At 46.6% G+C, this 25,572-nt stretch overlaps 1 protein-coding gene across 3 annotated transcripts in view; it reads left to right on the top strand.

Moving 5' to 3' along the window:
- The window catches only part of kank2 (KN motif and ankyrin repeat domains 2), a 165,781-nt gene that overhangs the window by 61,037 nt on the left and 79,172 nt on the right, over positions 1–25,572 (top strand). The window lies entirely within an intron of this gene.

Here is a 25,572-nt window from a genome sequence, read left to right as displayed (position 1 = left end):
CAGAAACTGTGGCCTGATAATGTTGATTTTAACATTATCCTTGCAATATTCAGAAATCATTGCGTCTGAGGGACGAAAGTTTGAGGAACAATGGGGTTAATAGGATTGCCCTGAACACAGTGACAGACAGTATACTTTGAAAATGTCTCCACCCGGCAGAGCAGGTGGCACCTCTGTTTGGTGGCCCACCTGAAGCTGGTAGCCATAGGTGCCCTCACGACGAGGAGTCAGTTCAGTGATGATCGCCTTCGGGTGCTTTAGCTTAGCTGGTAATGTTCTGGTGAATCTGTCCTGCACAACATCCGAGACCAGGATTGTATCTGCCCTGAGGTGAAGTCCCCACAATTGAAATCATTTCTCTCAACGTTGCTTCATTAATGTCCTCGTGCAGGTTCTTGACCTTCAATGGTCCGTTATAATGGCGGTGGGTTTTTCAACCACACTGTGCCCATTGGACCAGTCACTGCCTGTCGCAATGCTGTGGTGATGGAAGTTTCTAGCACAGCCAGGAGTGGGGCTAGTCAGGCTGGCCTGTAAAATGGGTAGTGGGGCCCAGTCCTGCCCGATGGCCATGCTCCAAGTTGGAACAGCTGCAAAGGCTGGGGCTGTACTTGAACATTTGAGAATTTGTCAGCAAGCATGCTAATAGAAACCATTCCATCTGCTGCGTAACACAGCTCAGAAATGATAGAAGCAGAGTCCACCACAGCTGGTAGGCACTGAGGGTGCAGGTACTGGCGGCAGGATGAGACATGAGGGAGTGCACACAGTGAGGGAGGGCTGCTCTGTGAGACCACAACAGATGAAACATTATAGAATATCAGAACCCATTTCCCCCCATGTATCTGCACCATCTGATGAAAGATCCCAGATGTTTTCTGTGACCTCTGATGTTAAGGCAAGGAATGTCTACTTCAGGAACTTGTGGGAGCAGGATGGGATTTGTAGATTTCACCCTTCTTCGAAATTTCTTTGCAATCTTAAAGAGGAACAAAGGAAAGAGCCATATTTTTATAAAGCAGCACCAAGAACATTCAGGCTGTCCAAATCACCTAATAAGGACTGGGTTACTTTTCCAGTGTAGCCACTGTTGGAATGTAGAAAATGTGGCCATCAGTTTGTGCACAGCAAGCTTGATTAACAGTGATGTGGCCCTGTCACCCCTGCTCCTGTTTAGAAGCGAATACTTAGAGAAGGCTGTCAGCAACATGGAGAATACCTCCCATTTCCAAATGTGCACAGGTTCCCTATGGGACAGGCCCTCTGTCCGCTCAATACCTAATGGGTAACAATTCATATTTACATAGAGCACAGCTTTCTAAACTTTTCCAACTGGGACCCCTTCCATAGGCTTGAAAATCGGTACAGAACCCCTAAGTGAGAATGATGTGGAAGGAAAGGGGGGCCTGTGGGAGCAGGGTGGGGAAGGGAGTCCTGTGAGAATGGTTGGGGAAGGGGATCCAATGGGATTAGGGTTGGGCAAGGGGGTCCCGTGAGAACGGGGTGTAGGGGGTACTTATGGGAGCAGGGTGTGCAAGGGGGACTTGTGAGAGTGGGTTGGGAGAGGGGACTTGTGGAAGTGGGTTGGGGAGGGGTCTTGTGGGAGCAGGGTAGGGGAGTGGACGTGTGAGAGCAGGGTGAGAGGGACTTGTTGGCCAGGGGTGGTGGGGAGAGGAACTTGTGGGATTGGGGTGGGCGAGGGGGATTTGTAGGAGCAGGGTTAGGGAGGGAGACATGTGGGAGCAGATTGCAGGAGGGGAGATGTGGGAACAGGGTGGGGAAGGGGTACTTGTGGGAGCAGGGTTGGGGAGGGTGAGATGTGGGAGCAGGGTGGGGAGTAGGATTTGTGGGAGCAGGGTGGGGGAGGAGCATTTGTGGGATTGGGGGAGGGAGGGGAGATGTGGGAATAGGAGGGGGGAGTGAGATTTGTGGGAGCAGGGTGGGAAGTAGGATTTGAGGGATCACGGTGGGGGAGTGGAATGTGGGAGCGGGTTGGGGGAGGGGTATTTGTGGGGGCACGACGTTTGCGGGAGCAGAATGGCGGGGTGGGGCATTTGTGGGAGCTGGGTGGGGTGGGGGATTTGTGGGAGCAGGGGGAGGGAGGGTGAGATGTGGGAATAGGATGGGGGAGTGAGATTTGTGGGAGCAGGGTTGGGGATGGGCACTTTTGAGGGTGGGGTAGGGGAGGTGAGGAAGTGGGGGAGGGGGACTTGTGGGTGAGGGCATCCTATGGAAGGGGTACATGGGAGGGAGCCCTGTGGGGGCTGGGGCCTGCCCACTAGAACAATCATTCATTTGTTATAACTCCCTCAGGGCTCCATGGTGTCCATTGCTGTAGTTGACCTTTTCTTTCAGTTTCTACCCACCTTGGCGAAAAGATTCAGGGACCATTCTCTCACCCTTCACTGAAGGAAATTCAGTCTTCATCGTCCACACCAATTCTGCACCTTGGTCACCAGGCCCACTGTTTAATGACCATATTGTATAATTGAGGCAGAGGGGAGTTTACGAGAGATCGTCAGTGGCGACCACTTTCAGATGTTGCAGAGTTGAAGGACCATCTGTCAGAATGCTGCCGTTGAAAGGGTTACACAGCCTGGCATTTGGTGCTGGTGTTGTTGGCAGAGACTTTAAATCCTCACAGTCAGAGACAGAGCAACAAGAGCAGCAGCAGAGAGCTCTCCACACGCATTCTTCTGCTCTCCAGATGCATCAACGCCTCTCTTTTTTTATAATTGATTTATTTCTACTTATTCATTTCTTGGATCTTTTTCACCATGGGGAGAGGCCGCTGGTGAGTAGCCCTCGGAGTCACTCCCAGTGAGTGGTTCTGGGAGAGGCGGCGGTCCTGGTCTTAAAACCCATTCAGAACCGATTCGCCTCTGGTCCGTTCGGAAGCTGCGACTCAAGACTGCCTCCTGCAGGTAAGTGGAGAAACCCAGGTTTGAGGCTTTGGTGGCTGCATTCAATACTGGTCTGAACAATCTGGGCAGCTTAATGGTCACCTCTGGTACTGAGCTAGCTTTCACTGGCCATCTTTTCACCTATTCCCATTGGCACCACCCTACCCCTGACCAGCACTTGCCTTCTCATCCAGGTACTGTCTGATCTACAGTAACTGCAGGTTCCAGTCTCTTCAGTTCCAATGCTTGCGTTTCACATCCACGCAGCCTCGCTCCTTCCATATCTCTCTCAGAAAGTCTGTACCATTGACCATGAGTTCTGCATCGCTGTTACCCCCACCCCCGACCTTCGCTCCTTACATCAGCTTTGCCATCAGCCTCAGAAGATTTTCTTTGTGATTAGCGGTCAGAGTTTGTCGGAGAGGTGATAGCACTGACCGGGTTGTGTTACTGGGTTAGCCATCCAAAATCCCGTGTTGATGTTCTTGGTTTCTGATGGTTGTCGGGGAGCCACAGAGATGTACAGCGTGGAAACAGACCGTCCGACACTCAGAGAAAAACAGTGCCAGCGTATTCAGCTCAAATCCTCCAACCCTGGCAACATCCTTCTAAATCTTTTTTTTGAACCCTTTCAAGTTTGACAACATCTTTCCTAAATCAGGGAGACCAGAACTGCATGCAGTATTCCAATAATTACCTAACAAATGTCCTGTACAGCTGCAACAGGACCTCCCACCTCCTATACTCAATGCACTGATACTCAAGGCAGGCATACCAAGCGCCTTCTTCAGTAACCTATCTACCTGTGACTCCACTTTCAAGGAACTATGAACCTACACTCCAAGGTCTCTTGTTCAGGCCCTTACCATTATGTATATAAACCCCGCTCTGAGTTGCCTTTCCAAAGTGCAGCATCTCGCATTTATCTAAATTAAAGTCTATCTGCCAGTCATTGGCCCATCTGATCAAGATCCTGTTGTACTCTGAGGTAACCTTCTTTGCTGTCCACCCCACCTCCAATTTTAGTGTCATCTGCAAACTTACTAACCATACCTGCTATGTTCACATCCAAATCATTTATGCAAATGACAAAAAGCAGTGCACCCAGCACCGATCCTTGTGGCACACAGCTGGCCACAGGCCTCCAGCCTGAAAAGCAACCCTCCACCTCCACCCTCTAGCTGAATTTAATTTTTAATAATCCTGAAAATGACAACCATGTAACCATTCTCATTAAAAAAAACATTTGATTATCTTTTCACTAATGGCCTTGAAGGAAGAAAAGCTGTCATCCTCACTTGGTCTGATCTACACTTGACTCTAGACCCACAGCAATGTGGTTAACCCTTAAGTGCCCTCTGGGCATTTAGTGAAGGGAAATAAATACCGGCCAAATCTCCGACAGCAACATCCCATGAAAACAGAGATAACGGGAACTGCAGATGCTGGAGAATCCGAGATAACAAGGTGTGGAGCTGGATGAACACAGCAGGCCAAGCAGCATCTCAGGAGCACAAAAGCTGACGTTTCGGGCCTAGACCCTTCATCAGAGGTGATGATTCATCAGAGATTCTCTGATGAAGGGTCTAGGCCCGAAACGTCAGCTTTTGTGCTCCTGAGATGCTGCTTGGCCTGCTGTGTTCATCCAGCCTCACATTTTATTATCTCCCATGAAAACAACTTGTATTGGTCATTTTGACTCAGTTGCTGCAGGTGCCTGTACTATCGATGTCTCTGGACTTAGTTTTCAGGCAGTGTGTGTCATTGTGTAGCACGTACAGACTCCATTCCCAGGGACTCCTGTCTGGAAAATGAAATACTGCACCAATTCAGATTGTAGCGAAGTTTCTGTTGTCTGAATCATAGTTCCTGTGAAATATTGAGAACTGCCTGATTCCATCACACCGCAAATTTGATCAGTTGCTCAGGGCATTAAATCTAACCGGCTAAAGAATAGAGCAAGAGTAATTCCTCAAGGCACAATTGCATTCCCTAGGAGTATCTGAGTGACCCATAGGCTCACTGATGTTGCATGTGAATATATAAGCCAGAATTTTCACTGCAGAGATTTATAATCAGTACTTACAGCTCTCCAGCAGCTAATCAGTCACTGCAGTTTTATAACCCAGAGATTGTTTCTGACAATTGTACAACAGCAGAGTCTACCAGATCATAGCATGATCGATTCACGACAGCATAGAAACAGACCATTCAGCCCGCTGACTCCATGACGGCTCTCTGTAGACCAATTCAGTCAGTCACGTTCCTTATAGCCCAGCAGATTTATTTTCCTCAAGAGTCCACCCTGTTTTCTTTAAAACCATTGATTGACTCCAGTTCTGCTTCCAACTGCTTCAGGTTCCAGGTCAATGCCACACACAGTGTGAGAGCAATTAAAAGTCAGTCACATTGCTGTGGGCCTGGAGTTGCGGGTAGATCGGACCAAGTAAGGATGGCAGTGAAATTTCTCTTGACATTCCTTTCCCCGCCTCCCCTGCATCTCCTACCCAAAACCTAAAACCTGTGCCCTTTAGTCTTTGCACAGTCGGTTAATGTGTATCATCTCGTGTACCTCCGTTAGGTTTCACTGACCCCATCATCAGTTGGTCCTTTAGGAACCCAACCTTCTACCCCAGAGCTTATCTGTTTTATAACTGAGAGCTGAGGACTGTGTAACTGCTGGAGTCCATTCAATTGATGGTGGCAGGGAAGGGCTTTGAGAAATTGCCTGAATCCTGGGTGTGATCTTCCATGGGCAGAACAGTGGCTGTGGTTAATCACACCCCTGGGGAAGGTGAGATTATCCCTGGAAATTGGTAGAAATGTTGTCTTTGCAGGTTTGGATGCAGTGGTGGGAATATAAGATTTACTTGGAGCAAACCTTGTTGCTGTTAATGAGTTGTGCTGTTGATGTAACTCCCCTTCTCTCAAGCTATTTTGAGGACTGAGGAAATTTACTGCGCATTCCATTTGCCATTGTTTTGTCAGTAAACATAATGTTGGATAACGTGAAATGTGTAACAGCGAGGGGGATGTGCTGCGATCAGGACTGGGGACTGTGGTGCATTTGAAAATGCTATCATTACCAAAACTGCAGGAAGTAATAATTAGAGCCTGTGGGCGTCATCTTAAACAATGCTCTTTTCTGAGTCCCGACAGCAGCATGATTACCTCTTCATATTCAAGTGGAGTTAAAGCGAGCTTGAATTACGAGACTAATGCAAACCTTGGAAGAAAGTAGCCTGCTAATATCAGGCCAGTCAGCCCATCGAGTCTGCTCCATCATTCAATGAGATCATGGCTGATCTGATCATCCTCAACTCCACTTTCCTGCCTTTTCCCTATTTTCATTGATTTCCTTCCTGATTAAGAATCTGCTTCAGCCTTGAATAAACTTTCTGAGTCTCAGCAGCACTCTGTGGTAAAGAATTCCACAGATTCATAACCCTCTAAGAGAAGAAATTTCTTCCCATCTCCATTTTAAGTAGGTTATTCTAAGATTATGCTCTCTGGCTTAGAGTCTCCCACAAAGTGAAACCACTTCTCTCCACTTACCCTGTCAAGCCTACTAAAAATCTGATGTTTCAATAGAGTCATCTCTTATTCTCCCAACCTCTCAATTAGTACAAGCCCAATATCCTCAACCTTCATGAGCAAATCCCTTCACCCCCAGAATCAATCTCATGAATGTTCTCTGCACAGCCTCCAACGCAATTATATCTTTCCTTAGGTAATATGACCCAAACTGTTCACAGTATTCCAGCTGTTGTCTGACTAGTGAATAATTTCAGCAAGACTGGTGTTCAGACCAAGGATCACTGGGCTTGAAACATTAACTCTGTCTTTACTCCACAGATGCTGCCAGACCTGCTGAGTTTCTCCAGCAATTTCTGGTTTTTGTGTGTTTCAGATTGCCAGCAGTACAGTTTTCTGTTTTACTTCCCTATAACCTGTGAACTTGAATGCAGCTTTCTTTGATCTATGTGTGAGGACCTCCACATCCCTCTTTTGGCAGCTTTCTGTGGTCTTTTCCATGTTTAAATAATGTTCAACACCTCTACTCCTCCTGCCAAAGTACCATACTACTTGTCCAATCATCCCAATTGATCCAGTCAGAATTTTGTAATGTTTAGTGCATGCACCCTCCCTCCCCTACCATAATACTGAGGTAAATGGCCCAGGACACAGCAACTCCACTCCCAGGTTGGTGAGCATGCAGCTAGTACATTGATTAAACTGCCCCAATTGGCAGAGGGGCACAAATGAGCCAGAGCCTCTGCTCCTGCTCATTGTGTGCCCCATTCCCCATTTGAAAGGTGCCAGATCTGGCTATCAGCTGCCCTTGGGTTCATGTTCTGGTTTTGCTCCTTTGCTTCACTCTAGCTTCCACACAATCTGTACTATACCCTGACAGACCATTCCCCCCCCCCCCCCCCCCCCCGGCTGAAAATGGATCAGGAAGGAGTTACGAAGAATGAGTGCCACCTGGAGATTGCAGAACCAGAACCATCAGCACATAACTCCATCCCAACCACATGCACTGGATAAAACATCACCAAACACCTCTGAACTACAGCAAAAGGCAGGCAGAAGATGGAATTAATTTGACTTCAGCTTAATGTCATTTAATAGAGAAGGCATTTTGAATATCTTTACACAGATAAGAGAATCCTCTTTTTTTCACCTTTCCCAAATTGTGCTGTATTGGATATTACTCGACAGCTGCAGATCCTCATGAGGGAAGTATGGAGGGTCACACTCCAAATGGAAAGGGCACATTATTTGAAAGTAGGATTGGATTCTCCCATGTGAGGCCTTTATAACAGGCAGAAAATTGTCAACATTTACAGTGTAGACTCACACATTCAGAGTGGATGCTTGAGAGATGGCAGCAAATGAAGCTGTACCCCAGTGGGAGTCACCAGTGAAAGTTAGTGTCTATCTAACCGCTCCTCAGGGCAAGAAGGGTCTGTGGAACAATGCCCCAGTGAGAATAAGAGTAAATGGAACTGTACTTCAGTATCTGTGTGTGGAACTGCACTCCATTGAGAATCTGCCCCAGTGCAACTGGACTTCTTGAGACTAAATCCCAGGTGACTGTAGAACTGCATCCCAGTGACAGTCAGTCCCTGTAGAACTGTACCCTGCTGAGATTTGTTGTCTATGGAACCGTGCCCCATTGACAGTGTCTGTGGAACTGTACCCTGGTGAGATTCGTTGTCTATAGTACTGCTCCATTGGCAGAGCCCATGGAACTGCGCCCCACACAGCATCTGTGGAAATGTATTCCAGCTGTAATCAATTAATGCAGGACCCACAAACATTGGGAATCAGGTCTGGGCGTTAACTAAATTAACAAATACCTTTCCCTACAACTTTTGATCAGAACATGATGAATAAGGTCATCCAGCTAATGTCCCACATCTATTGAGTACTGCTGAAAGAGTTTGAGAATCGAGAGTTCATGCCCAGTGTGCATATCACTGTCGACCTGGGAAGTCAACTCAGAGACAAAAGAGTGGACGAGAAATCTTCTGCTTCTCAATGTGCACGTTTTGGATTTTCACTGCTTTATAAGTCAGAGAAGTGATCCATAATCTGATGGTGGTTTCTCTACCGCATAGGGAGGGGGGGTCGAGAGTCAATACTTGTTGTTTCCGGATTCCTATAGGAAAACAAAATGAGATTTCATGTTTGAGAGACTGTCATTATTGGCTTTTCAGGATTTGTGAGGGAACAGGGATGTGTTCTCTCAGTGGGTTGCCCTGAAATGTGCAGGATTTGCAGATTAGTCTCCAGTGCTGAGCAGAACTCAGGAGAAACCACAGGAGGGGCTAATGATTCTTTGAAAAGCATGCTATCTTTCACTTTTTGAATCCATTTTCTTTTAATTGGTTAAAACAAAATTGGGAATGCGGTGATGGTAGTTTTACAACAGACAAGGATTATCCCATTGGTTAACAAAGATGCAAGTCATTGTCCAATGACTGTGGAGGGGCCGGCTCAGTAAGGATGTGTCTTTCCAACAGACAATGACTGGGCTGAACGGATGGTTGGTCGTGTGAGGGGATTTCTTTTTTTCCCAGTTCCATTGTCTGCTTAGAAAGTCAAAAATTACAGCCTGATCTGACCTAAATTTCCAATTATACGTTGAATGTTATGATTCGCATTTCAGTCTGTCTACCCATGTAAGAAACTTGGTCTTTGTTTAAATTTATTGGAAAAACAATAATTTTAAGTCAGAGCCATGGATTCTCTGATGCGAGCTAATGTAAACAGTACTGTATACTCATTGACGACTCAACTCAGGAATGTTAATCTTAACCATCATCTAAGATGCCATCTTCCCTCTCCAATGGCTGCAAAAGTTCCTTATCATTAGAAGAGCAGGGGAGAGTTCTCTCTGCTGTTTCCTGGAATGTCAGAGACTGAAGGGTGACCTTAGAGAGGCTTATAAAATCATGAGGGGCATGGATAGGGTGAATGGTCAAGGTCTTTTCCCCAGGGTATGGAAGTCCAAAACTAGAGGGCACAGGTTTAAGGTGAGAGGGAAAAGATTTAAAAGGGACCTGAGGGGCAACTTTTTCACACAGAGGGTGGTGCATGTGTGGAACGAACTGCTAAGGGATGTGGTGGAGGTTGGTATGATAACATTTAAAAGGCATCTGGATGTGTACATGAATACAAGCGTTTAGAGAGACAAGGGCGAAATGCTGGCAAATGGGGCTAGATGAATTTAGGATATCCAGTTGGCATGGATGAGTTGGACCGAAGGGTCTGTTTCTATTCTGTACAACTCTAAGACTCTATGACCTGGCTAATATTTGTTGTTCAACACTTACAGAAATAGATTACCTGGTCATTACCACTTTGCTGTTTCTGGGAGCTTTCTATGAGCAAGATGTTTGCTACATTTTCTACATCAAAGCACTGACTGCACTTCCAAAATAGGTCAAGAACTGAAAAACACTATGGGGCACCCTGAGATCATGGGAGGGTGCCCTACAAAACTATGCTTTTTCTTTCTAAGCAAGTACTGCAATTGAGCAGTGATAATCATCATTCATTTGTGGGATGCGAGCTTTGCTGGTAAGGCCAACATTTTGTTATCCATCCCTAATAGCTCTTGAAAATTGTTAAAGAAAAACATAATGCTGTAGGTCTGGAGTCACAAGCAGGCCAGATCAGGTTAAGGATGGTAAATTTCCTTCCTCAAAGGGCATTTATGTCAATAACTGATAGCTTCATGGTCACCATTACTAAGACTCGTTTTTAACTCCAGATTTTCTTTCTGCATTTATTGAATAAGAATTCCATCAGATACCAGGGTTGATTTGCAACTGTGTCTGAAATAATTCCATGAAGACCAGTATCCCATCACCAGGTCACCCTTTATTTACTTGCGCACAGTACATGACGCTGACCCAGCTTGATCAGAGCCGGCTCTCAGAGTGAGCAGAACCCCCGACTCTCCTGTTTATATCTGTCAGCCAGGGCTCCCTGATTGGACCAGGTTAACAGCCTCAGTCAGAGAACTCATATTCTATGAGGTCCATCTGTCTGACCTCATTACAATCACTCCAGTGTCCAGCATGTAAACCTGGATCTTTGGATTGCTAGATTTACCACTGCACCACCACCTTAGGAGAAGGCATCGTGGGACTGGTTCATGTTGCCCAGATATGCCCTGATCCTACCTCTATGCTGAGATGGCTGATATCAGTTGTGGAAAGTGTTATATTTAACCCCCTGAAGTCTGTTTTGGCATTTGATGTAGACATAACTGACTTGTAGACTAACTCCATATATTGCAAGAGGTAATGTCGAAGAGAGTTTCCCCTCCTTTCTCCCCCATTAGTGTAAATTTCAGGCATTGTAATTAGGTTGTATCCCAGCCAGAGTGAGGAGATGCGAGCTATGGAATAATTATAGCAGAGGACAAGGCTATTCCGCCTGTGTGCTGTGCTGCCTCTCTGAAGCAGCGATTATCCTCTTGCCACTCTCCTACCATCTCTCCCAGTAAAGGTGACCAGACTTGTGTGTGAGCATGCATGTATGTATGCGTAATAATGCTTCTTTTAAAAAGTGCCTGGGACTTGTTTCTCATTGAGCTTAGAGCTTGACACGGGGCATCACCTGAGCAGGAGGCTGGAGGGTTAGTTGGAAATAGGTTTGTGAATCTTATTGGCCTGGTTTGGTTCTCAGTTGACTGAATGACTCTATGTTGGGCACCCCCTCCCCCCCATCTGTTTCAAGACATTGAGCAAGGTTGAGGGGAGTGCGTGAGGAAGGATCTGAGAAGGGGGAGAGTTCAGATCACAGCTGGTTTTGACACACCCGATTCCACAGGGAAAAGTTGTGAAACCACAACACATTTTTTCAACAAGTCTTCCACTGGTGGCCCCTGAAAACTTGGAGAAGATATTTCCACACATGGGAGTGGCAAGGGGTTGCGTGTCAATCTTTAAAAATTCATTAACAGGATGATGGTGTTGCTGACTAGGCAGCATTTATTGCCCATCCCTAATTGGCCAGGGGGCTGTTAAGAGTCAACCACGTTGCTGTGGGTCTGGAGTCACATGTAGGTCAGACCAGGTAAGGCTGGCAGTTTCCTTCCCTAAAGGACATTAGTGAACCAGATGGGTTTTTCCTGACAATTTACAATGCATTCATGATTATCATTAGATTCTTAATTCCAGATATTTTATTGAATTCAAATTCCACGACCTGCTGCAGGATTTGAACCCAGGGCCCAGAATGTTATCTAGGTCTCTAGATTAACAGTCCAGTGATGATACCACTGGGCCATTGCCTCCCCCAGCTCCCCAATATAAGACAATCGTTAGTTACTCCAATAGGGAATTCTGGAATAACTTCTTTACTCAGAGAGCACATGCGAGAACTGTGACAGCAACTTGACATGAATGATGTAAATCCACTTTAGGGGAAGCTAGGTAAACATGTGAGGGAGAAAATGGATGTTTTGTTGCTAGAGTGAGATGGTTGAGGAGTAAAGTAGATTCATAGAGTCATACAGCGTGGAAACAGACCCTTCGGCCCAACCAGCCCATGCTGGCCATAATCCCAAGGTAAACCAGTCCCTCTTGCCTGCATTTGGCCCATATCCCTCCAAACATTTCTTGTTCATGAATTTATCCAAAAGTCTTTTAAACATTGTAACTGTACCCACATCCACCACTTCCTCTGGCAGTTCATTCCACACACAAAAAAAGTTGCTTCTCATGTCCCTGTTAAATCTATCTCATCTCACTTTAAATATGTCTCCTAATCTTGAAATCCCCCACCCTAGGGAAAAGACATCTATCATTCACCCTATCTATACCCCTCATGATTTTACAAACTTCTACAAGGTTAAGTCTCAACCTCCTGTGCTCCAGTGTAAAACGTCCCAGCCCATCCAGCCTATTTTTATATCTCAAGCTCTCCATTCCTGACAACATCCTTTAAAATCTCTTCTGAACCCTCTCTAGCTTAATAATGTCCTTCCTATAACAGGATGATCAGGACTGTACACAGTACTCTGGCAGAGGCCTCAGCAAAGCCTATGTTTGCATTGCCAAAATACAATATCTTGCATAAACCCAAATAAAACTCTATCTGTCTCTCCTCAGCCCATTGATCAAGTGGTAATGTCACTGGACTAGGAACCCGGAATCTCAGACTATTACCCTGGGTAGTGGGTGGAACTTAAATCCAATCAGTAACTTTGTGATGTGAAACCAGTCTCAGTGATAGTAATTGTGAAGCTGTCGTTGTTTGTTGTGAAAATCCACCCAGTTCATATGCCCTTTTATTGGGCAAGAAATCTACCATTATTACCTGCTATGGCCTCCAGGTGACTCCAGTAATGTAGTAGATTCTAAAATGACTGAGAGAGCCATTCAAAGGTAATTAGGGATGGGCAACAAATACTGTGCTTGCCAGTGATGCCCACATACCTTAGAAGAATAAAATGATGAGAGGGCGATGGTCTTATATGGGCAAAACATAATCACCAGCCTTGATCCTTGTATTGACGGTGGGTTTTATACAATTCAATGCAGTGTTTCTCCTGTATGTTCCTCACTTCAGATTTTCTCTTACAATATACTGATCTCATTCTCTGATGATGCTGCCATCCTCCACCTAGCTGCATGCTTTCTGTTCTATAATTAAACAGTAATATCAGTAATCATACCATGACCTCTCTGATGTGTATCATTTTGTCAGTAGGATGCTAATAGGTGCTATTAGTGAGGTGAAAGTACACGATGTACTAGAAATCTGGGAAACTGGTCAGATTCGTACTGACTGTAACCTGCATAGTGTTCATGTCCGATGGAGCAGAGTAGAAACATTGCAGAGATATATGTCACTGGGCCTGTGTTTCTAAAGTTTGGAAGAATGAGAGGTGATCATAGACTCATAGACATTCACAGCATGGAAGGAAGCCATTTGGCCCATTATTTCTGTGCCAACTAACAAAGCTGTAACTAGTTGGTAGTATGGTGGCTCAGTGCCTCATGGTGCTATGGGATCCCGGTTCAATTCCACCTTTGGGTGATTGTCTATACAGAGCTTGAATGTTCTTCCTATGTCTGCGTTGGTTTCCTCCTATAGTCCAAAGATAGGTGGGTTGGCTGTGCTGAATGGTGCAGCCTGTGTGGGTTAGCCCTGGGAATTACAGAGTGGGATGCTCTTTGGAGGGTCAGTATGGGCTGAATGGCCTGCTCTTTCACTGTAGGGATTCTACAGTATTTCCATTTTCCAGTTCTTGGCTGGTGCCCTAGAAGTCTCAGTGCCAGGGAGCAACAAAGGTTCATGGTCTCAGGATAAAGGTTGGCCATTTTATAGAGAATATAGGGTGGCACGGTGGCTCAGTGGTTAGCACTTCTGCCTCACAGCACCAGGGACCTGGGTTTGATTCCACCCTCAGGTGACTGTGTAGAGTTTGCACATTCTCCCTGTGTCAACATGGGTTTGCTCCAGATTGCTCTCAGAGTCCTAAAATGTGCAGGCTAGGTGGATTGGCCATGAAAAATTGCCCATAGTGTGAGGGATATGGAATTAAGTAGGTTGTAGGGGGATGGCCTGGATGGGACACTCTGAGGGCCAGTGCCTGTCCCCACACTATGGGGATTCTGTGAGGTGAAATTGAATTGAGGCATGGATTTTTGGACTCCTCAACCTCAGACAGCCATAGATTCCCAGCTACTGAGTCCGTTGGAGATTGGGATTGATAGGTGGTTGGGCACAAGGGCTCTCAAGGGATGTGGACTGACCACTGCTCCCATTTCAGATGTTTTACAGGTTCAGCTAAACAGCTTCAGCTTAACCTCGGATAAAATATAGAAAATCTGTACATGTCAGTCTTGTGAAATAAAATGCTACAAACTGTACATACAAGAAAGTCAAAATTAATGTAACTCCAAAGAATGGGGGGAGGTTTCTTTACTCCAGAGGGTGGTGAGAATGTGGAACTCATTGCTGTGAGGTGAAAGCATTAATACATTTTGAGGCTGTTTAATAAGCTTTAAAATGTCAACAGTTCAAATCCTGTCTTCTTTCAGAGATGATCCAACAAGCAGGGAACAGATATGCCAGCCTGGCAGACTTCTGACCCAGCCAGTGACCCACTGGAGGAAACAGATGCTAAGGGAGTTTGTGAAAGATTGCCTAGTGTGTAAATACAGAAGGGAAGATTGTTCCAGGACCTCTGCTCAGACAGGTCTGCTTCACTGTATGAGCCCAGATGCTGAAGTGTGCCTCCTGCTGGTCAGTACTGACTTAGCAGCATCCTTCTCTGTTTGACATAACATATTAGCACTATCAGCCTTTAACAGATAGCAGCTATCAGACACTCAAGGCATATTATCTAATGACAAGAGACAGAGTGTTGATGATTCTTGAAAGTAATGTTGGGAAATAATACCCCAACCCCCATCTCATTATTCTCTGTCTACTGCCTCTTACCATTACATGCCATCTATGTTCATGTCCCACTCCATAACATGCCTAGCTCTGTGCTGCTTAAATGCCAGTTAACATAATGTGCTCACTGTCACTCTGTCCCTCTCTATAACATGCACTTTATTTTTGCACCTCTTTCTCAAAGCATGCTCTGTCTTCATATCCGCTCTGTGCCCTGGCCTCTATGTCCTTGTTTCTAAAAATGCCAGTATCTGTAAAATGTCTTCTTTGAGGCTCTGTCTGTAAAAGCTGTCTTTCTCTACTTGCCTGCCTTTCTCTGATAAATCCTCTCACTAACATGCTGTTTCTATTTAATATGAGTAAAAGTCTTGCATTTGTACAATGCCTCCGAGTGTCCCAAAATGCTTGACTGATGGATCCTCCCCCCCCCCCCTCCCCCCCCCCACTTTCAAAGTGCAGTCACTCTTATGGGAGCGAAGAATTTGATGCCAAGATCCCATAAGCAGCAACTTGTTTTTGCAGAGGGGTCTGAGCTTTTCATTTCACAGTGCCATGGGCTCTGAAGCAGTCGACACTGAGACTGTTGGCCCCGAGTTGGGGAAGCCAAAAAATGGGGGGCACAGCATCAAGTAAGAAGTTGATCATTTAAGACAGATCATACAGTCATAGAATTTTACAGTACAGAGGAGTTCATTTGTCCCATCGTGTCTGTACGGGTTTCTAAAAGAGCCACCCAATTAGTGCCAATGTCCATCCCTATACCTGTAGCCTCTAAACTCGCCACTTTCAAATATATGTCCAGCTCTCTTTTGAAACCTCGCCTGGAATCTGCCTCCACCACTCTCCCAGAAAGTGTGCTCCTAATCCTAACAACTCTCTGAGTAAAGAGGCTTCTCCTCATCTCATTCCTAGCTGTCTTGCTGACAGGGTTGAAGTTGTGATCCTCAGTTCCTGACGTACAAAGGATTAGCCACAATTCTATTGAATGGCAGAGCAGTGGACCTTATGCTCCTTTTTCTTGTATTCTTTTGTGTCCACAAATGGTTGCATTTCCCAATGGCAGTGCAGCACACCTTCAGTACTGTGCTGAAGTCTATCCTAGAATATTTGCTTGTCCAAACTGCTGTGTGTGCTTCAACTTTCAAAGTGAGAATAGCGAGTGCTTCCCAAAGAGCCAGCAGCTGCAGTTTGTCCATGACTCCGACTGTGTGATGCTCTTGATTTACAGCTGAAGAAATGTTGCCACTCTTCTAACGTAGGAAACAGAGGGCCTCATGCATGCACAGCAGAAAACTGTCATGTACCAGTGACCCATTTGAGTGACAGTTGATTGGAACATCTCTATGACAAGAATACAGGATGAAGCACCTTTGAAATAGTGCAGTTGGATCTTTTACATCCACTTGAGGGACCAGTTGACTGCTCACATTAATGTCCTGTCTGAGAGTTGGCACCTCTAACAGCATTGCACTCGCTCAGTGCTGTTAGAAGGTGCATCCATGAGAAACCTATCACTTCTTTCTATCAAAGTTTTAATTAAAATAACATAAGTTCCAGTTGACTGATACCAGAACGTGTTGTTAATTGTCCACAACTATCACATGCCCTGGGGTGGGAAAAAGGAGTAGGCAAGACAATTTAAGCAGACGGATGGAGAATATAGAAATATAGTGAGGACATCAGACAGCACAGTTGTACACTAGTCTTTTAGATCACACATTAAACCGAAGCCCAAACGTCCCTGGGGATTGGGCATAAAAGATCCCATGACACTATTTCAAGGAAGGTTAGGTGAATTTTCCCCAATATCATATCATTTGTTCTCCTCAGTCAACATCACCGAAAACAGATTATTGGACCATCAGGCATAGGAGCAGAAATAGACCAGTCAGCCCATCAAGTCTGTTCTGGCATTCAGTGAGATCATAGTTGATCTCATAATCCTCAACTACATGTTCCTGGTTTTTCCCCAAAACTTTTGATTGCCTTCCTGAGTAAATACCTGTCTATCTCTTCCTTGAATATACTTAATAATCATAGAATCCTTACAGTGTGGAAGTAGGCCATTTGGCCCAACAAGCCCACACCAACCCTTGAAGACCGTCCCACCCAGACCCATTCCCACATTTCCCACGGGTAACCCACCTAACCTAAACAACTTTGGAGTGTGGGAGGAAACCGGAGTACCCAGAGGAAACCCACGCAGACACGGGAAAAACGTGCAAACTCCACACAGACAGTCACCCAAGGCTGGAATTGAACACAGGTCCCTGGCGTTGTGAGGCAGCAACCACTGAGCCAACATGCCACCCCTACACCCTTCTTCAGCACAGAATTCCACAGAGTCACTGCCCTATGGGAGAAGCAATTCCTCCTCATCTGCCAGTGCATTACTCTGAGATTATAACGGCTGTTCGTAGACTCTCCCCGAGCGGGGCAAAGTACCTCTGCATCCAACCTGTTAAACCTCTTAAGAAGCTTCGTTTCATTAAGGTCTTCTCTCAATCTTCCAATCTCCAATGAGTACAAGCCCAATGTACTTAATGTCACCTCATTGGACAACCCTCTGTGCCTGGGATCAACTGAGTGAACCTTCCCTACATTGCCTCCAATGTCAGTGTATGCATCCTTAGATAAGGTGACCATGTGTTCTCAATAAAAACTGAGAGAACTATGGGTACTGAAAATCAGAAACAAAAATAGATGTTGCCTGAAAAGGCTCAGCAGGTCTGGCAGCATCTATACAGAGAAATCAAAGGTAACGTTTCTGGTGTGGTGACCCTTCCTCAGAACAAATATGTGGTCTGACTAATGTCTTATATAGTTTTAGCAAGACCTCCCTATTTTAAACTCCAATCCCTTTGAAATAAAGGCCAGTTTTCCATTTGTTTTCCCTCTGCCCCACTGAGCTGGGATGCTGGCTTTTTGGGATTCACATTGCTGCTGAAGGGAGCTTGCTGCGCGAAGATTGGCTGCAGTGATTCGTCTATCATAACGGAGACTGCAATTCAAAAGTACTTCATCAGGCGCAAACTACTTTTCAGCAACTTGAAGTCACAACAGAAGTCTTTCCTTCTTACAAACTTCTTTCTGCTGTGATCACTCATCAGAGCCTTGCTTTAAATTTGTCCTTGTTAATGCTTCCTGTGTGTGCATGAACTCCAGAGATCACAAGAGGGCCTGATACCAGCTATTTCTGCGAGGGAGTGGCTGCTATTGTGGGATTTGACTGAACATTCTCGAAAACTCAATGAGACTGCAGGGCAGTTAGCAACAGAGGGCCAAGCCAATGATAATATGGAAGAGTGGAAGCTAAACCAAACATCTATTGCGCACCTACCTGGAGCTTCAAGCCTCCTCAAAGGCTTATTGTTTATTATCCTGGCATTTTCCAGATGGATTCAGTCCCCACACGTGGTCTGCAAATTCCTGAAATACATTGGAGCTTGCTTGGAGTGTGGGATTGTTTGTCTGTCAGCAAGAGGAATGTGAGGGAGTGACAGTCAAAAGAAAAAGGAAAGGCTTCCATTTATATAGCATCCTTCGTGACCACTTGACACCCCAGCATGCTTTCCAGCCAATGATATGGCTTGGAAATACAGTCACTGATGGCACATTGGAAGTGAGGGCAGCCAATATGCACATGGCTAGCTTCCAAAGCTGCGTTCACAATAGTAGATTCCCTACAGTGAAAAAGCAGGCCATTCAGCCCATCGAGTCCACACCAACCCTCTGAACACCATCCTGCCCAATCCCTGTAACCCTGCATTTCCCATGGCCCACCTAGCTTGCACATCCCTGGACAGTATTGGCAATTTAGCATGGCCAGTCCATCTAACCTGCACATCTTTGAACTGTGGGAGGAAACTGGAGCACCCAGAAGAAATTCACGCAGACAGGGGGAGGATGTGCAAACTCCACACAATTCCCTCGAGGCTGGAATTGAACTCAAGCCCCCGGCGGTGTGAGGCAGCAATGCTACACACCAGGCCACTGACCAAATTTTCTGCTTTTGAGATGTTGCTTGATGGATAGGCTTTGAGCAGAGCAATAATGTGAATACACTGGCTCTTACAGTGAGGGGTGTGGAGTATATCAGAGAGTGTTACAGTGAGGGGTGTGGGGTATGACAGAGAGTATTACAGTGAAGGGTGTGGGGTATATCAGAGAGTGTTACAGTGAGGGGTGTGGAGTATATCAAAGAGTGTTACAGTGAGGGGTGTGGGGTATATCAGAGAGTGTTACAGTGAGGGGTGTGGAGTATATCAGAGAGTGTTACAGTGAGGGGTGTGGGGTATATCAGAGAGTGTTACAGTGAGGGGTGTGGGGTATATCAGGGAGCGTTACAGTGAGGGGTGTGGGGTATATCAGAGAGTGTTACAGTGAGGGGTGTGGGGTATATCAGGGAGTGTTACAGTGAGGGGTGTGGGGTATATCAGAGAGTGTTACAGTGAGGGGTGTGGGGTATATCAGAGACTGTTAAAGTGAGGGGTGTGGGGTATATCAGAGAGTGTTACAGTGAGGGGTGTGGGGTATATCAGAGACTGTTAAAGTGAGGGGTGTGGGGTATATCAGAGAGTGTTACAGTGAGGGGTGTGGGGTATATCAGGGAGTGTTACAGTGAGGGGTGTGGGGTATATCAGAGAGTGTTACAGAGAGGGGTGTGGAGTATATCAGAGAGTGTTACAGTGAGGGGTGTGGGGTATATCAGAGAGTGTTACAATGAGGGGTGTGGGGTATATCAGGGAGTGTTACAGTGAGGGGTGTGGGGTATATCTGGGAGTGTTACAGTGAGGGGTGAGGGGTATATCTGGGAGTGTTACAGTGAGGGGTGTGGGGTATATCAGAGAGTGTTACAGTGAGGGGTGTGGGGTATATCAGGGAGTGTTACAGTGAGGGGTGAGGGGTATATCTGGGAGTGTTACAGAGAGGGGTGTGGAGTATATCAGAGAGTGTTACAGTGAGGGGTGTGGGGTATATCAGAGAGTGTTACAGTGAGGGGTGTGGAGTATATCAGAGAGTGTTACAGTGAGGGGTGTGGGGTATATCAGAGAGTGTTACAATGAGGGGTGTGGGGTATATCTGGGAGTGTTACAGTGAGGGGTGAGGGGTATATCTGGGAGTGTTACAGTGAGGGGTGTGGGGTATATCAGGGAGTGTTACAGTGAGGGGTGTGGGGTATATCAGAGAGTGTTACAGTGAGGGGTGTGGGGTATATCAGAGAGTGTTACAGTGAGGGATGTGGGGTATATCAGAGAGTGTTACAGTGAGGGATGTGGGGTATATCAGAGAGTGTTACAGTGAGGGGTGTGGGGTATATCAGAGACTGTTAAAGTGAGGGGTGTGGGGTATATCAGAGAGTGTTACAGTGAGGGGTGTGGGGTATATCAGAGACTGTTAAAGTGAGGGGTGTGGGGTATATCTGGGAGTGTTACAGTGAGGGGTGAGGGGTATATCTGGGAGTGTTACAGTGAGGGGTGTGGGGTATATCAGAGAGTGTTACAGTGAGGGGTGTGGGGTATATCAGGGAGTGTTACAGTGAGGGGTGAGGGGTATATCTGGGAGTGTTACAGAGAGGGGTGTGGAGTATATCAGAGAGTGTTACAGTGAGGGGTGTGGGGTATATCAGAGAGTGTTACAGTGAGGGGTGTGGAGTATATCAGAGAGTGTTACAGTGAGGGGTGTGGGGTATAACAGAGAGTGTTACAGTGAGGGGTGTGGGGTATATCAGAGAGTGTTACAGTGAGGGGTGTGGGGTATATCAGGGAGCGTTACAGTGAGGGGTGTGGGGTATATCAGAGAGTGTTACAGTGAGGGATGTGGGGTATATCAGGGAGTGTTACAGTGAGGGGTGTGGGGTATATCAGAGAGTGTTACAGTGAGGGGTGTGGGGTATATCAGAGACTGTTAAAGTGAGGGGTGTGGGGTATATCAGAGAGTGTTACAGTGAGGGGTGTGGGGTATATCAGAGACTGTTAAAGTGAGGGGTGTGGGGTATATCAGAGAGTGTTACAGTGAGGGGTGTGGGGTATATCAGGGAGTGTTACAGTGAGGGGTGTGGGGTATATCAGAGAGTGTTACAGAGAGGGGTGTGGAGTATATCAGAGAGTGTTACAGTGAGGGGTGTGGGGTATATCAGAGAGTGTTACAATGAGCGGTGTGGGGTATATCAGGGAGTGTTACAGTGAGGGTTGTGGGGTATATCTGGGAGTGTTACAGTGAGGGGTGAGGGGTATATCTGGGAGTGTTACAGTGAGGGGTGTGGGGTATATCAGAGAGTGTTACAGTGAGGGGTGTGGGGTATATCAGGGAGTGTTACAGTGAGGGGTGAGGGGTATATCTGGGAGTGTTACAGAGAGGGGTGTGGAGTATATCAGAGAGTGTTACAGTGAGGGGTGTGGGGTATATCAGAGAGTGTTACAGTGAGGGGTGTGGAGTATATCAGAGAGTGTTACAGTGAGGGGTGTGGGGTATATCAGAGAGTGTTACAATGAGGGGTGTGGGGTATATCTGGGAGTGTTACAGTGAGGGGTGAGGGGTATATCTGGGAGTGTTACAGTGAGGGGTGTGGGGTATATCAGAGAGTCTTACAGTGAGGGGTGTGGGGTATATCAGAGAGTGTTACAGTGAGGGGTGTGGGGTATATCAGAGAGTGTTACAGTGAAGGGTGTGGGGTATATCAGAGAGTGTTACAGTGAGGGATGTGGGGTATATCAGAGAGTGTTACAGTGAGGGATGTGGGGTATATCAGAGAGTGTTACAGTGAGGGGTGTGGGGTATATCAGAGAGTGTTACATTATGGGGTGAGGGGTGTATCAGAGAGTGTTACAGTGAGGGGTGTGGGATATATCAGAGAGTGTTACAGTGAGGGGTGTGGGCTATATCAGAGAGTGTTACAGTCAGGGGTGTGGGGTATATCAGGAGGTGTTACAGTGAGGGGTGTGGGGTATATCAGAGAGTGTTACAGTTAGGGGTGTGGGGTATATCAGAGAGTGTTACAGTGAGGGTTGTGGGGTATATCAGAGAGTGTTACAGTGAAGGGTGTGGGGTCTATCAGGGAGTGTTACAGTGAGGGGTGTGGGGTGTATCAGAGAGTGTTACAGTGAGGAGTGTGGGGTATATCAGAGAGTGTTACAGTTAGGGGTGTGGGGTATAACAGAGAGTGTTACAGTGTGGGTGTGGGGTATATCAGAGAGTGTTACAGTGAGGGGTGTGGAGTATATCAGAGAGTGTTACAGTGAGCGGTGTGGGGTATATCAGAGAGTGTTACAGTGAGGGGTGTGGGGTATATCAGGGAGTGTTACAGTGAGGGGTGTGGGGTATATCAGAGAGTGTTACAGTGAGGGTTGTGGGGTATATCAGAGAGTGTTACAGTGAGGGGTGTGAGGTATATCAGAGAGTGTTACAGTGAGGGGTGTCGGGTATATCAGAGAGTGTTACAGTGAGGAGTGTGGGGTATATCAGGGAGTGTTACAGTGAGGGTTGTGGGGTATATCAGAGAGTGTTACAGTGAGGGTTGTGGGGTATATCAGAGAGTGTTACAGTGAAGGGTGTGGGGTCTATCAGAGAGTGTTACAGTGAGTGGTGTGGGGTGTATCAGAGAGTGTTACAGTGAGGGGTGTGGGGTATATCAGAGAGTGTTACAGTCAGGGGTGTGGGGTATATCAGGGAGTGTTGCAGTCTGGGGTGTGGGTTAAGTATGTCAGAGTGCAGTTTGTGGTCAACATGTGTGCATATATGCTCAGCAATACATGTTGGAATATTCTAATCAGTCGATTTTAACACGTTGTTCCGGAGTAGACATATGCAATATCAATCCATTCCATCCAGAGTGTTGCTCCCCACATAGCCACATTTTCATACCTCATTTGTATCTCCACTGCCATGACGGGGGAGAACAGCAGTGAAGGTCCATCACAGGGGAAATGGGAACGTTATCACAGCAACATTGCTGCTATTCCATGATGTGTGTATTCGCTGCAAAGCCAGAGCTGGAGCAGGCAGGGAATCAGTCCTGACCTCCTTGCCTGTTTGCCGATGAACACAGCACCATTCGCCCTGCCTCTTGTATTTCTTTTTCCCAGCAAGTGCTGTTCTCATGTCTGCCCAGTGCCTACAGTTTATCAGTTCCAGCTGTCTGCCTCTTTCAATACATAATGATCCTTTTGTTGCCTATTCATGAGCTGCCAGATATTTAAAGCTGGAGCCTGCTCAGAGGGACTGCCTGATTCGATCCTATCTCTGCTATAAGATACACAGTGAAAACCTTGCAGTGGTCATCACAGCGACAGTGTTTTGTTACGGGTCAAAGTGGGCAGTGGTTAAACAATGTGGTCAGCGAGTTTTTAATTCATGCCTGCTTCAGGGTTCATCCCTGCCATACATGTTGGCAACATTGTCTTGACGTTGTTCTCTTTGGATCTCTCTCCAGTCTTGTGTCTCTTTCTTTGAGCTGAGCCCACTTCCTCTGGCCTTGCCCCTGCCGACTGGTAGCAAAGTCTCTTCTTTCACTATGTTCCTTTTTGAGTTGTGAACATTGCTTGCTCAGCCAACATAGATAGCCCATCCTCAAGTACCCTGCAGAAAGTCATGACGAGCTACTTGCTTGAACCACTGAAACCCATTCATTGTAGGGACAGTGCTGCTGAGGAGGCAGTTCCAGGATTTTGACCCAGACGCAGTGAAGGAATAATGATACATTTCAAAATCAAGGTATGTAGCTTTAAGGGGAACTTGCAGATGATGATGTTTCCACGCAATCACTGCCCTTGTCATTCTAGATTGAGGATTAAGGTACTGTTGCTGGGTCACGGATGGGTTGCCATGGTGCATCTTGTGGATGGTACACACTGCTGCCACTCTGTATCAGTGGCCAGACAGTCATTCAGACCTTTTAGTGCCAACTCATCCATGCCGATCAGGTTTCCTAAACTGACCTAATCCCATTCGCCTGCTTGTGATGGGAGTGATACTGAAGGTGGAAAGCATTCCAGCCACACATCACCCCACCAACCTCCGTATCCAAAATATCATTCTCCGCCTGCAATCTGACCCCACAACCAAAGATATATTTCCCTCCCCACCCCTAAGTGTCTTTTGTAGGGACTGCTCTGCCCGCAATTCCCTCATCCGCTCCACGCTCCTCACTAGCCCCACCACCCCCCCAGCACCTTTTCCTGAAACCGCGGGAAGTTCTACACCTGTCCCTACACCTCCCCCCTCACCCCCATCCCAGGCCCTGCACATCTGCTAATGTGGTCTACTGTATCTGTTGTTCCCGATGTGGCCTCCTGTATGTCAGGGAGACCAAGTGGACGCTCAGAGGCCAATTTGCAGAGCACTTGTTCTCTGTTCGTGACAAATGACAACACCTTCCAGCAAACCGTTTCAACTCCCCCTCCCACTGTCTGGGTGGCATGTCCATCCTGGGTGCCCTCCAGTGCCACAATGACACCACCTGCAAACTGGAGGAACCGCGCCTCATATTCCACCTTGGGAGCCTACAGCCCAATGGTCTCAATGTGGACTTTACCAGTTTCAAATGCTCCCCACCCCCGGCCTCAGCCCATGATCAACCCACCCTCACATCCCCATCACCTTTATCTGACACAACCTGTCAATCCTCTCTCCCATCTATCCACCCCTCCCACCTCACTGATCAATCCCCACCACTCCCTACCTGCACTCACCTATCGCCATCCCACCTACCTTTCCCAGTCCCAGCCCTCCTCTCTCTATTTATTTCTGAGCTCTTTCTCCCCTCCCCCGTTTCGAAAGAAGGGTCCCGATCTGAAACGTCAACTTACCTGCTCCTTTGATGCTGCCTGGCCTGCTGTGTTCCTCCAGCTCCACACTGTGTTATTTCTGACTCCGGCATCAACAGTTCTTGCTACCTCCCAGTCAAATGGACTGTTCTGTCCTGGGTGGTATTGAGCTTCTTGAGTGTTGTCAGAGCTGTACCCAAACAGGAAAGTGGGGAGCATTCCTTCAGATTCCTGACCTATGCATTGTAGATGGTAAACAGGCTTTGGGGAGACAGGTGGTGAGTTATTCTTTGCATCATTCCTCATCTCTGACTTGTTCTTGTAGCCACAGTATTTACATAATTAGTCCAGTTCAATTTCTGGTCAGTTGTATCCCCAAGATATTGATAGTGGGGATTCAGTGATGGTTATTCCTCTACCTGTCAAGGGGAGATGGTTAGACTCAGTCTTGAGGATTAGAATTAGAACTTATAGAACATAGAACATAGAACATAGAACAGTACAGCACAGAACAGGCCCTTCAGCCCACAATGTTGTGCCGACCATTGATCCTCATGTATGCACCCTCAAATTTCTGTGACCATACACATGTCCAGCAGTCTCTTAAATGTAACATAAATGTTGACTTCTGCTTATCACACCAAGTCTCAATGTGGTCCAGGTCTTAGTGCATACGGTCACTGGCTGTTTCAGTATCTGCGTGTTCTGAATGGTGCTGAACATTGTACAATCATCAGCAAACATACCCCACTTCTGACCTCATGATGGACGAAAGGTCATTGATGAAGCAGCAAAAGATGGTTAAGCTTGCGCCCAACCAAGAGGAACCCCTGTAGAGGTATCCTGGCACTGAGATAATTGACCTCCAGAAACCACAACAATCTTCCTTTGTGTAGGATACGACTCCAACTATTTCCCCTGTTTTCCATTGACTCTAGACTTGTTGAGGCTCCTTGAGGCCACACTCAGTCAAA

This window comes from Stegostoma tigrinum, chromosome 35, assembly GCF_030684315.1.
Source record: "Stegostoma tigrinum isolate sSteTig4 chromosome 35, sSteTig4.hap1, whole genome shotgun sequence".
NCBI classification, from domain to species: Eukaryota; Metazoa; Chordata; class Chondrichthyes; order Orectolobiformes; family Stegostomatidae; genus Stegostoma; species Stegostoma tigrinum.
This window is presented reverse-complemented; position numbering and strand designations above follow the sequence as displayed.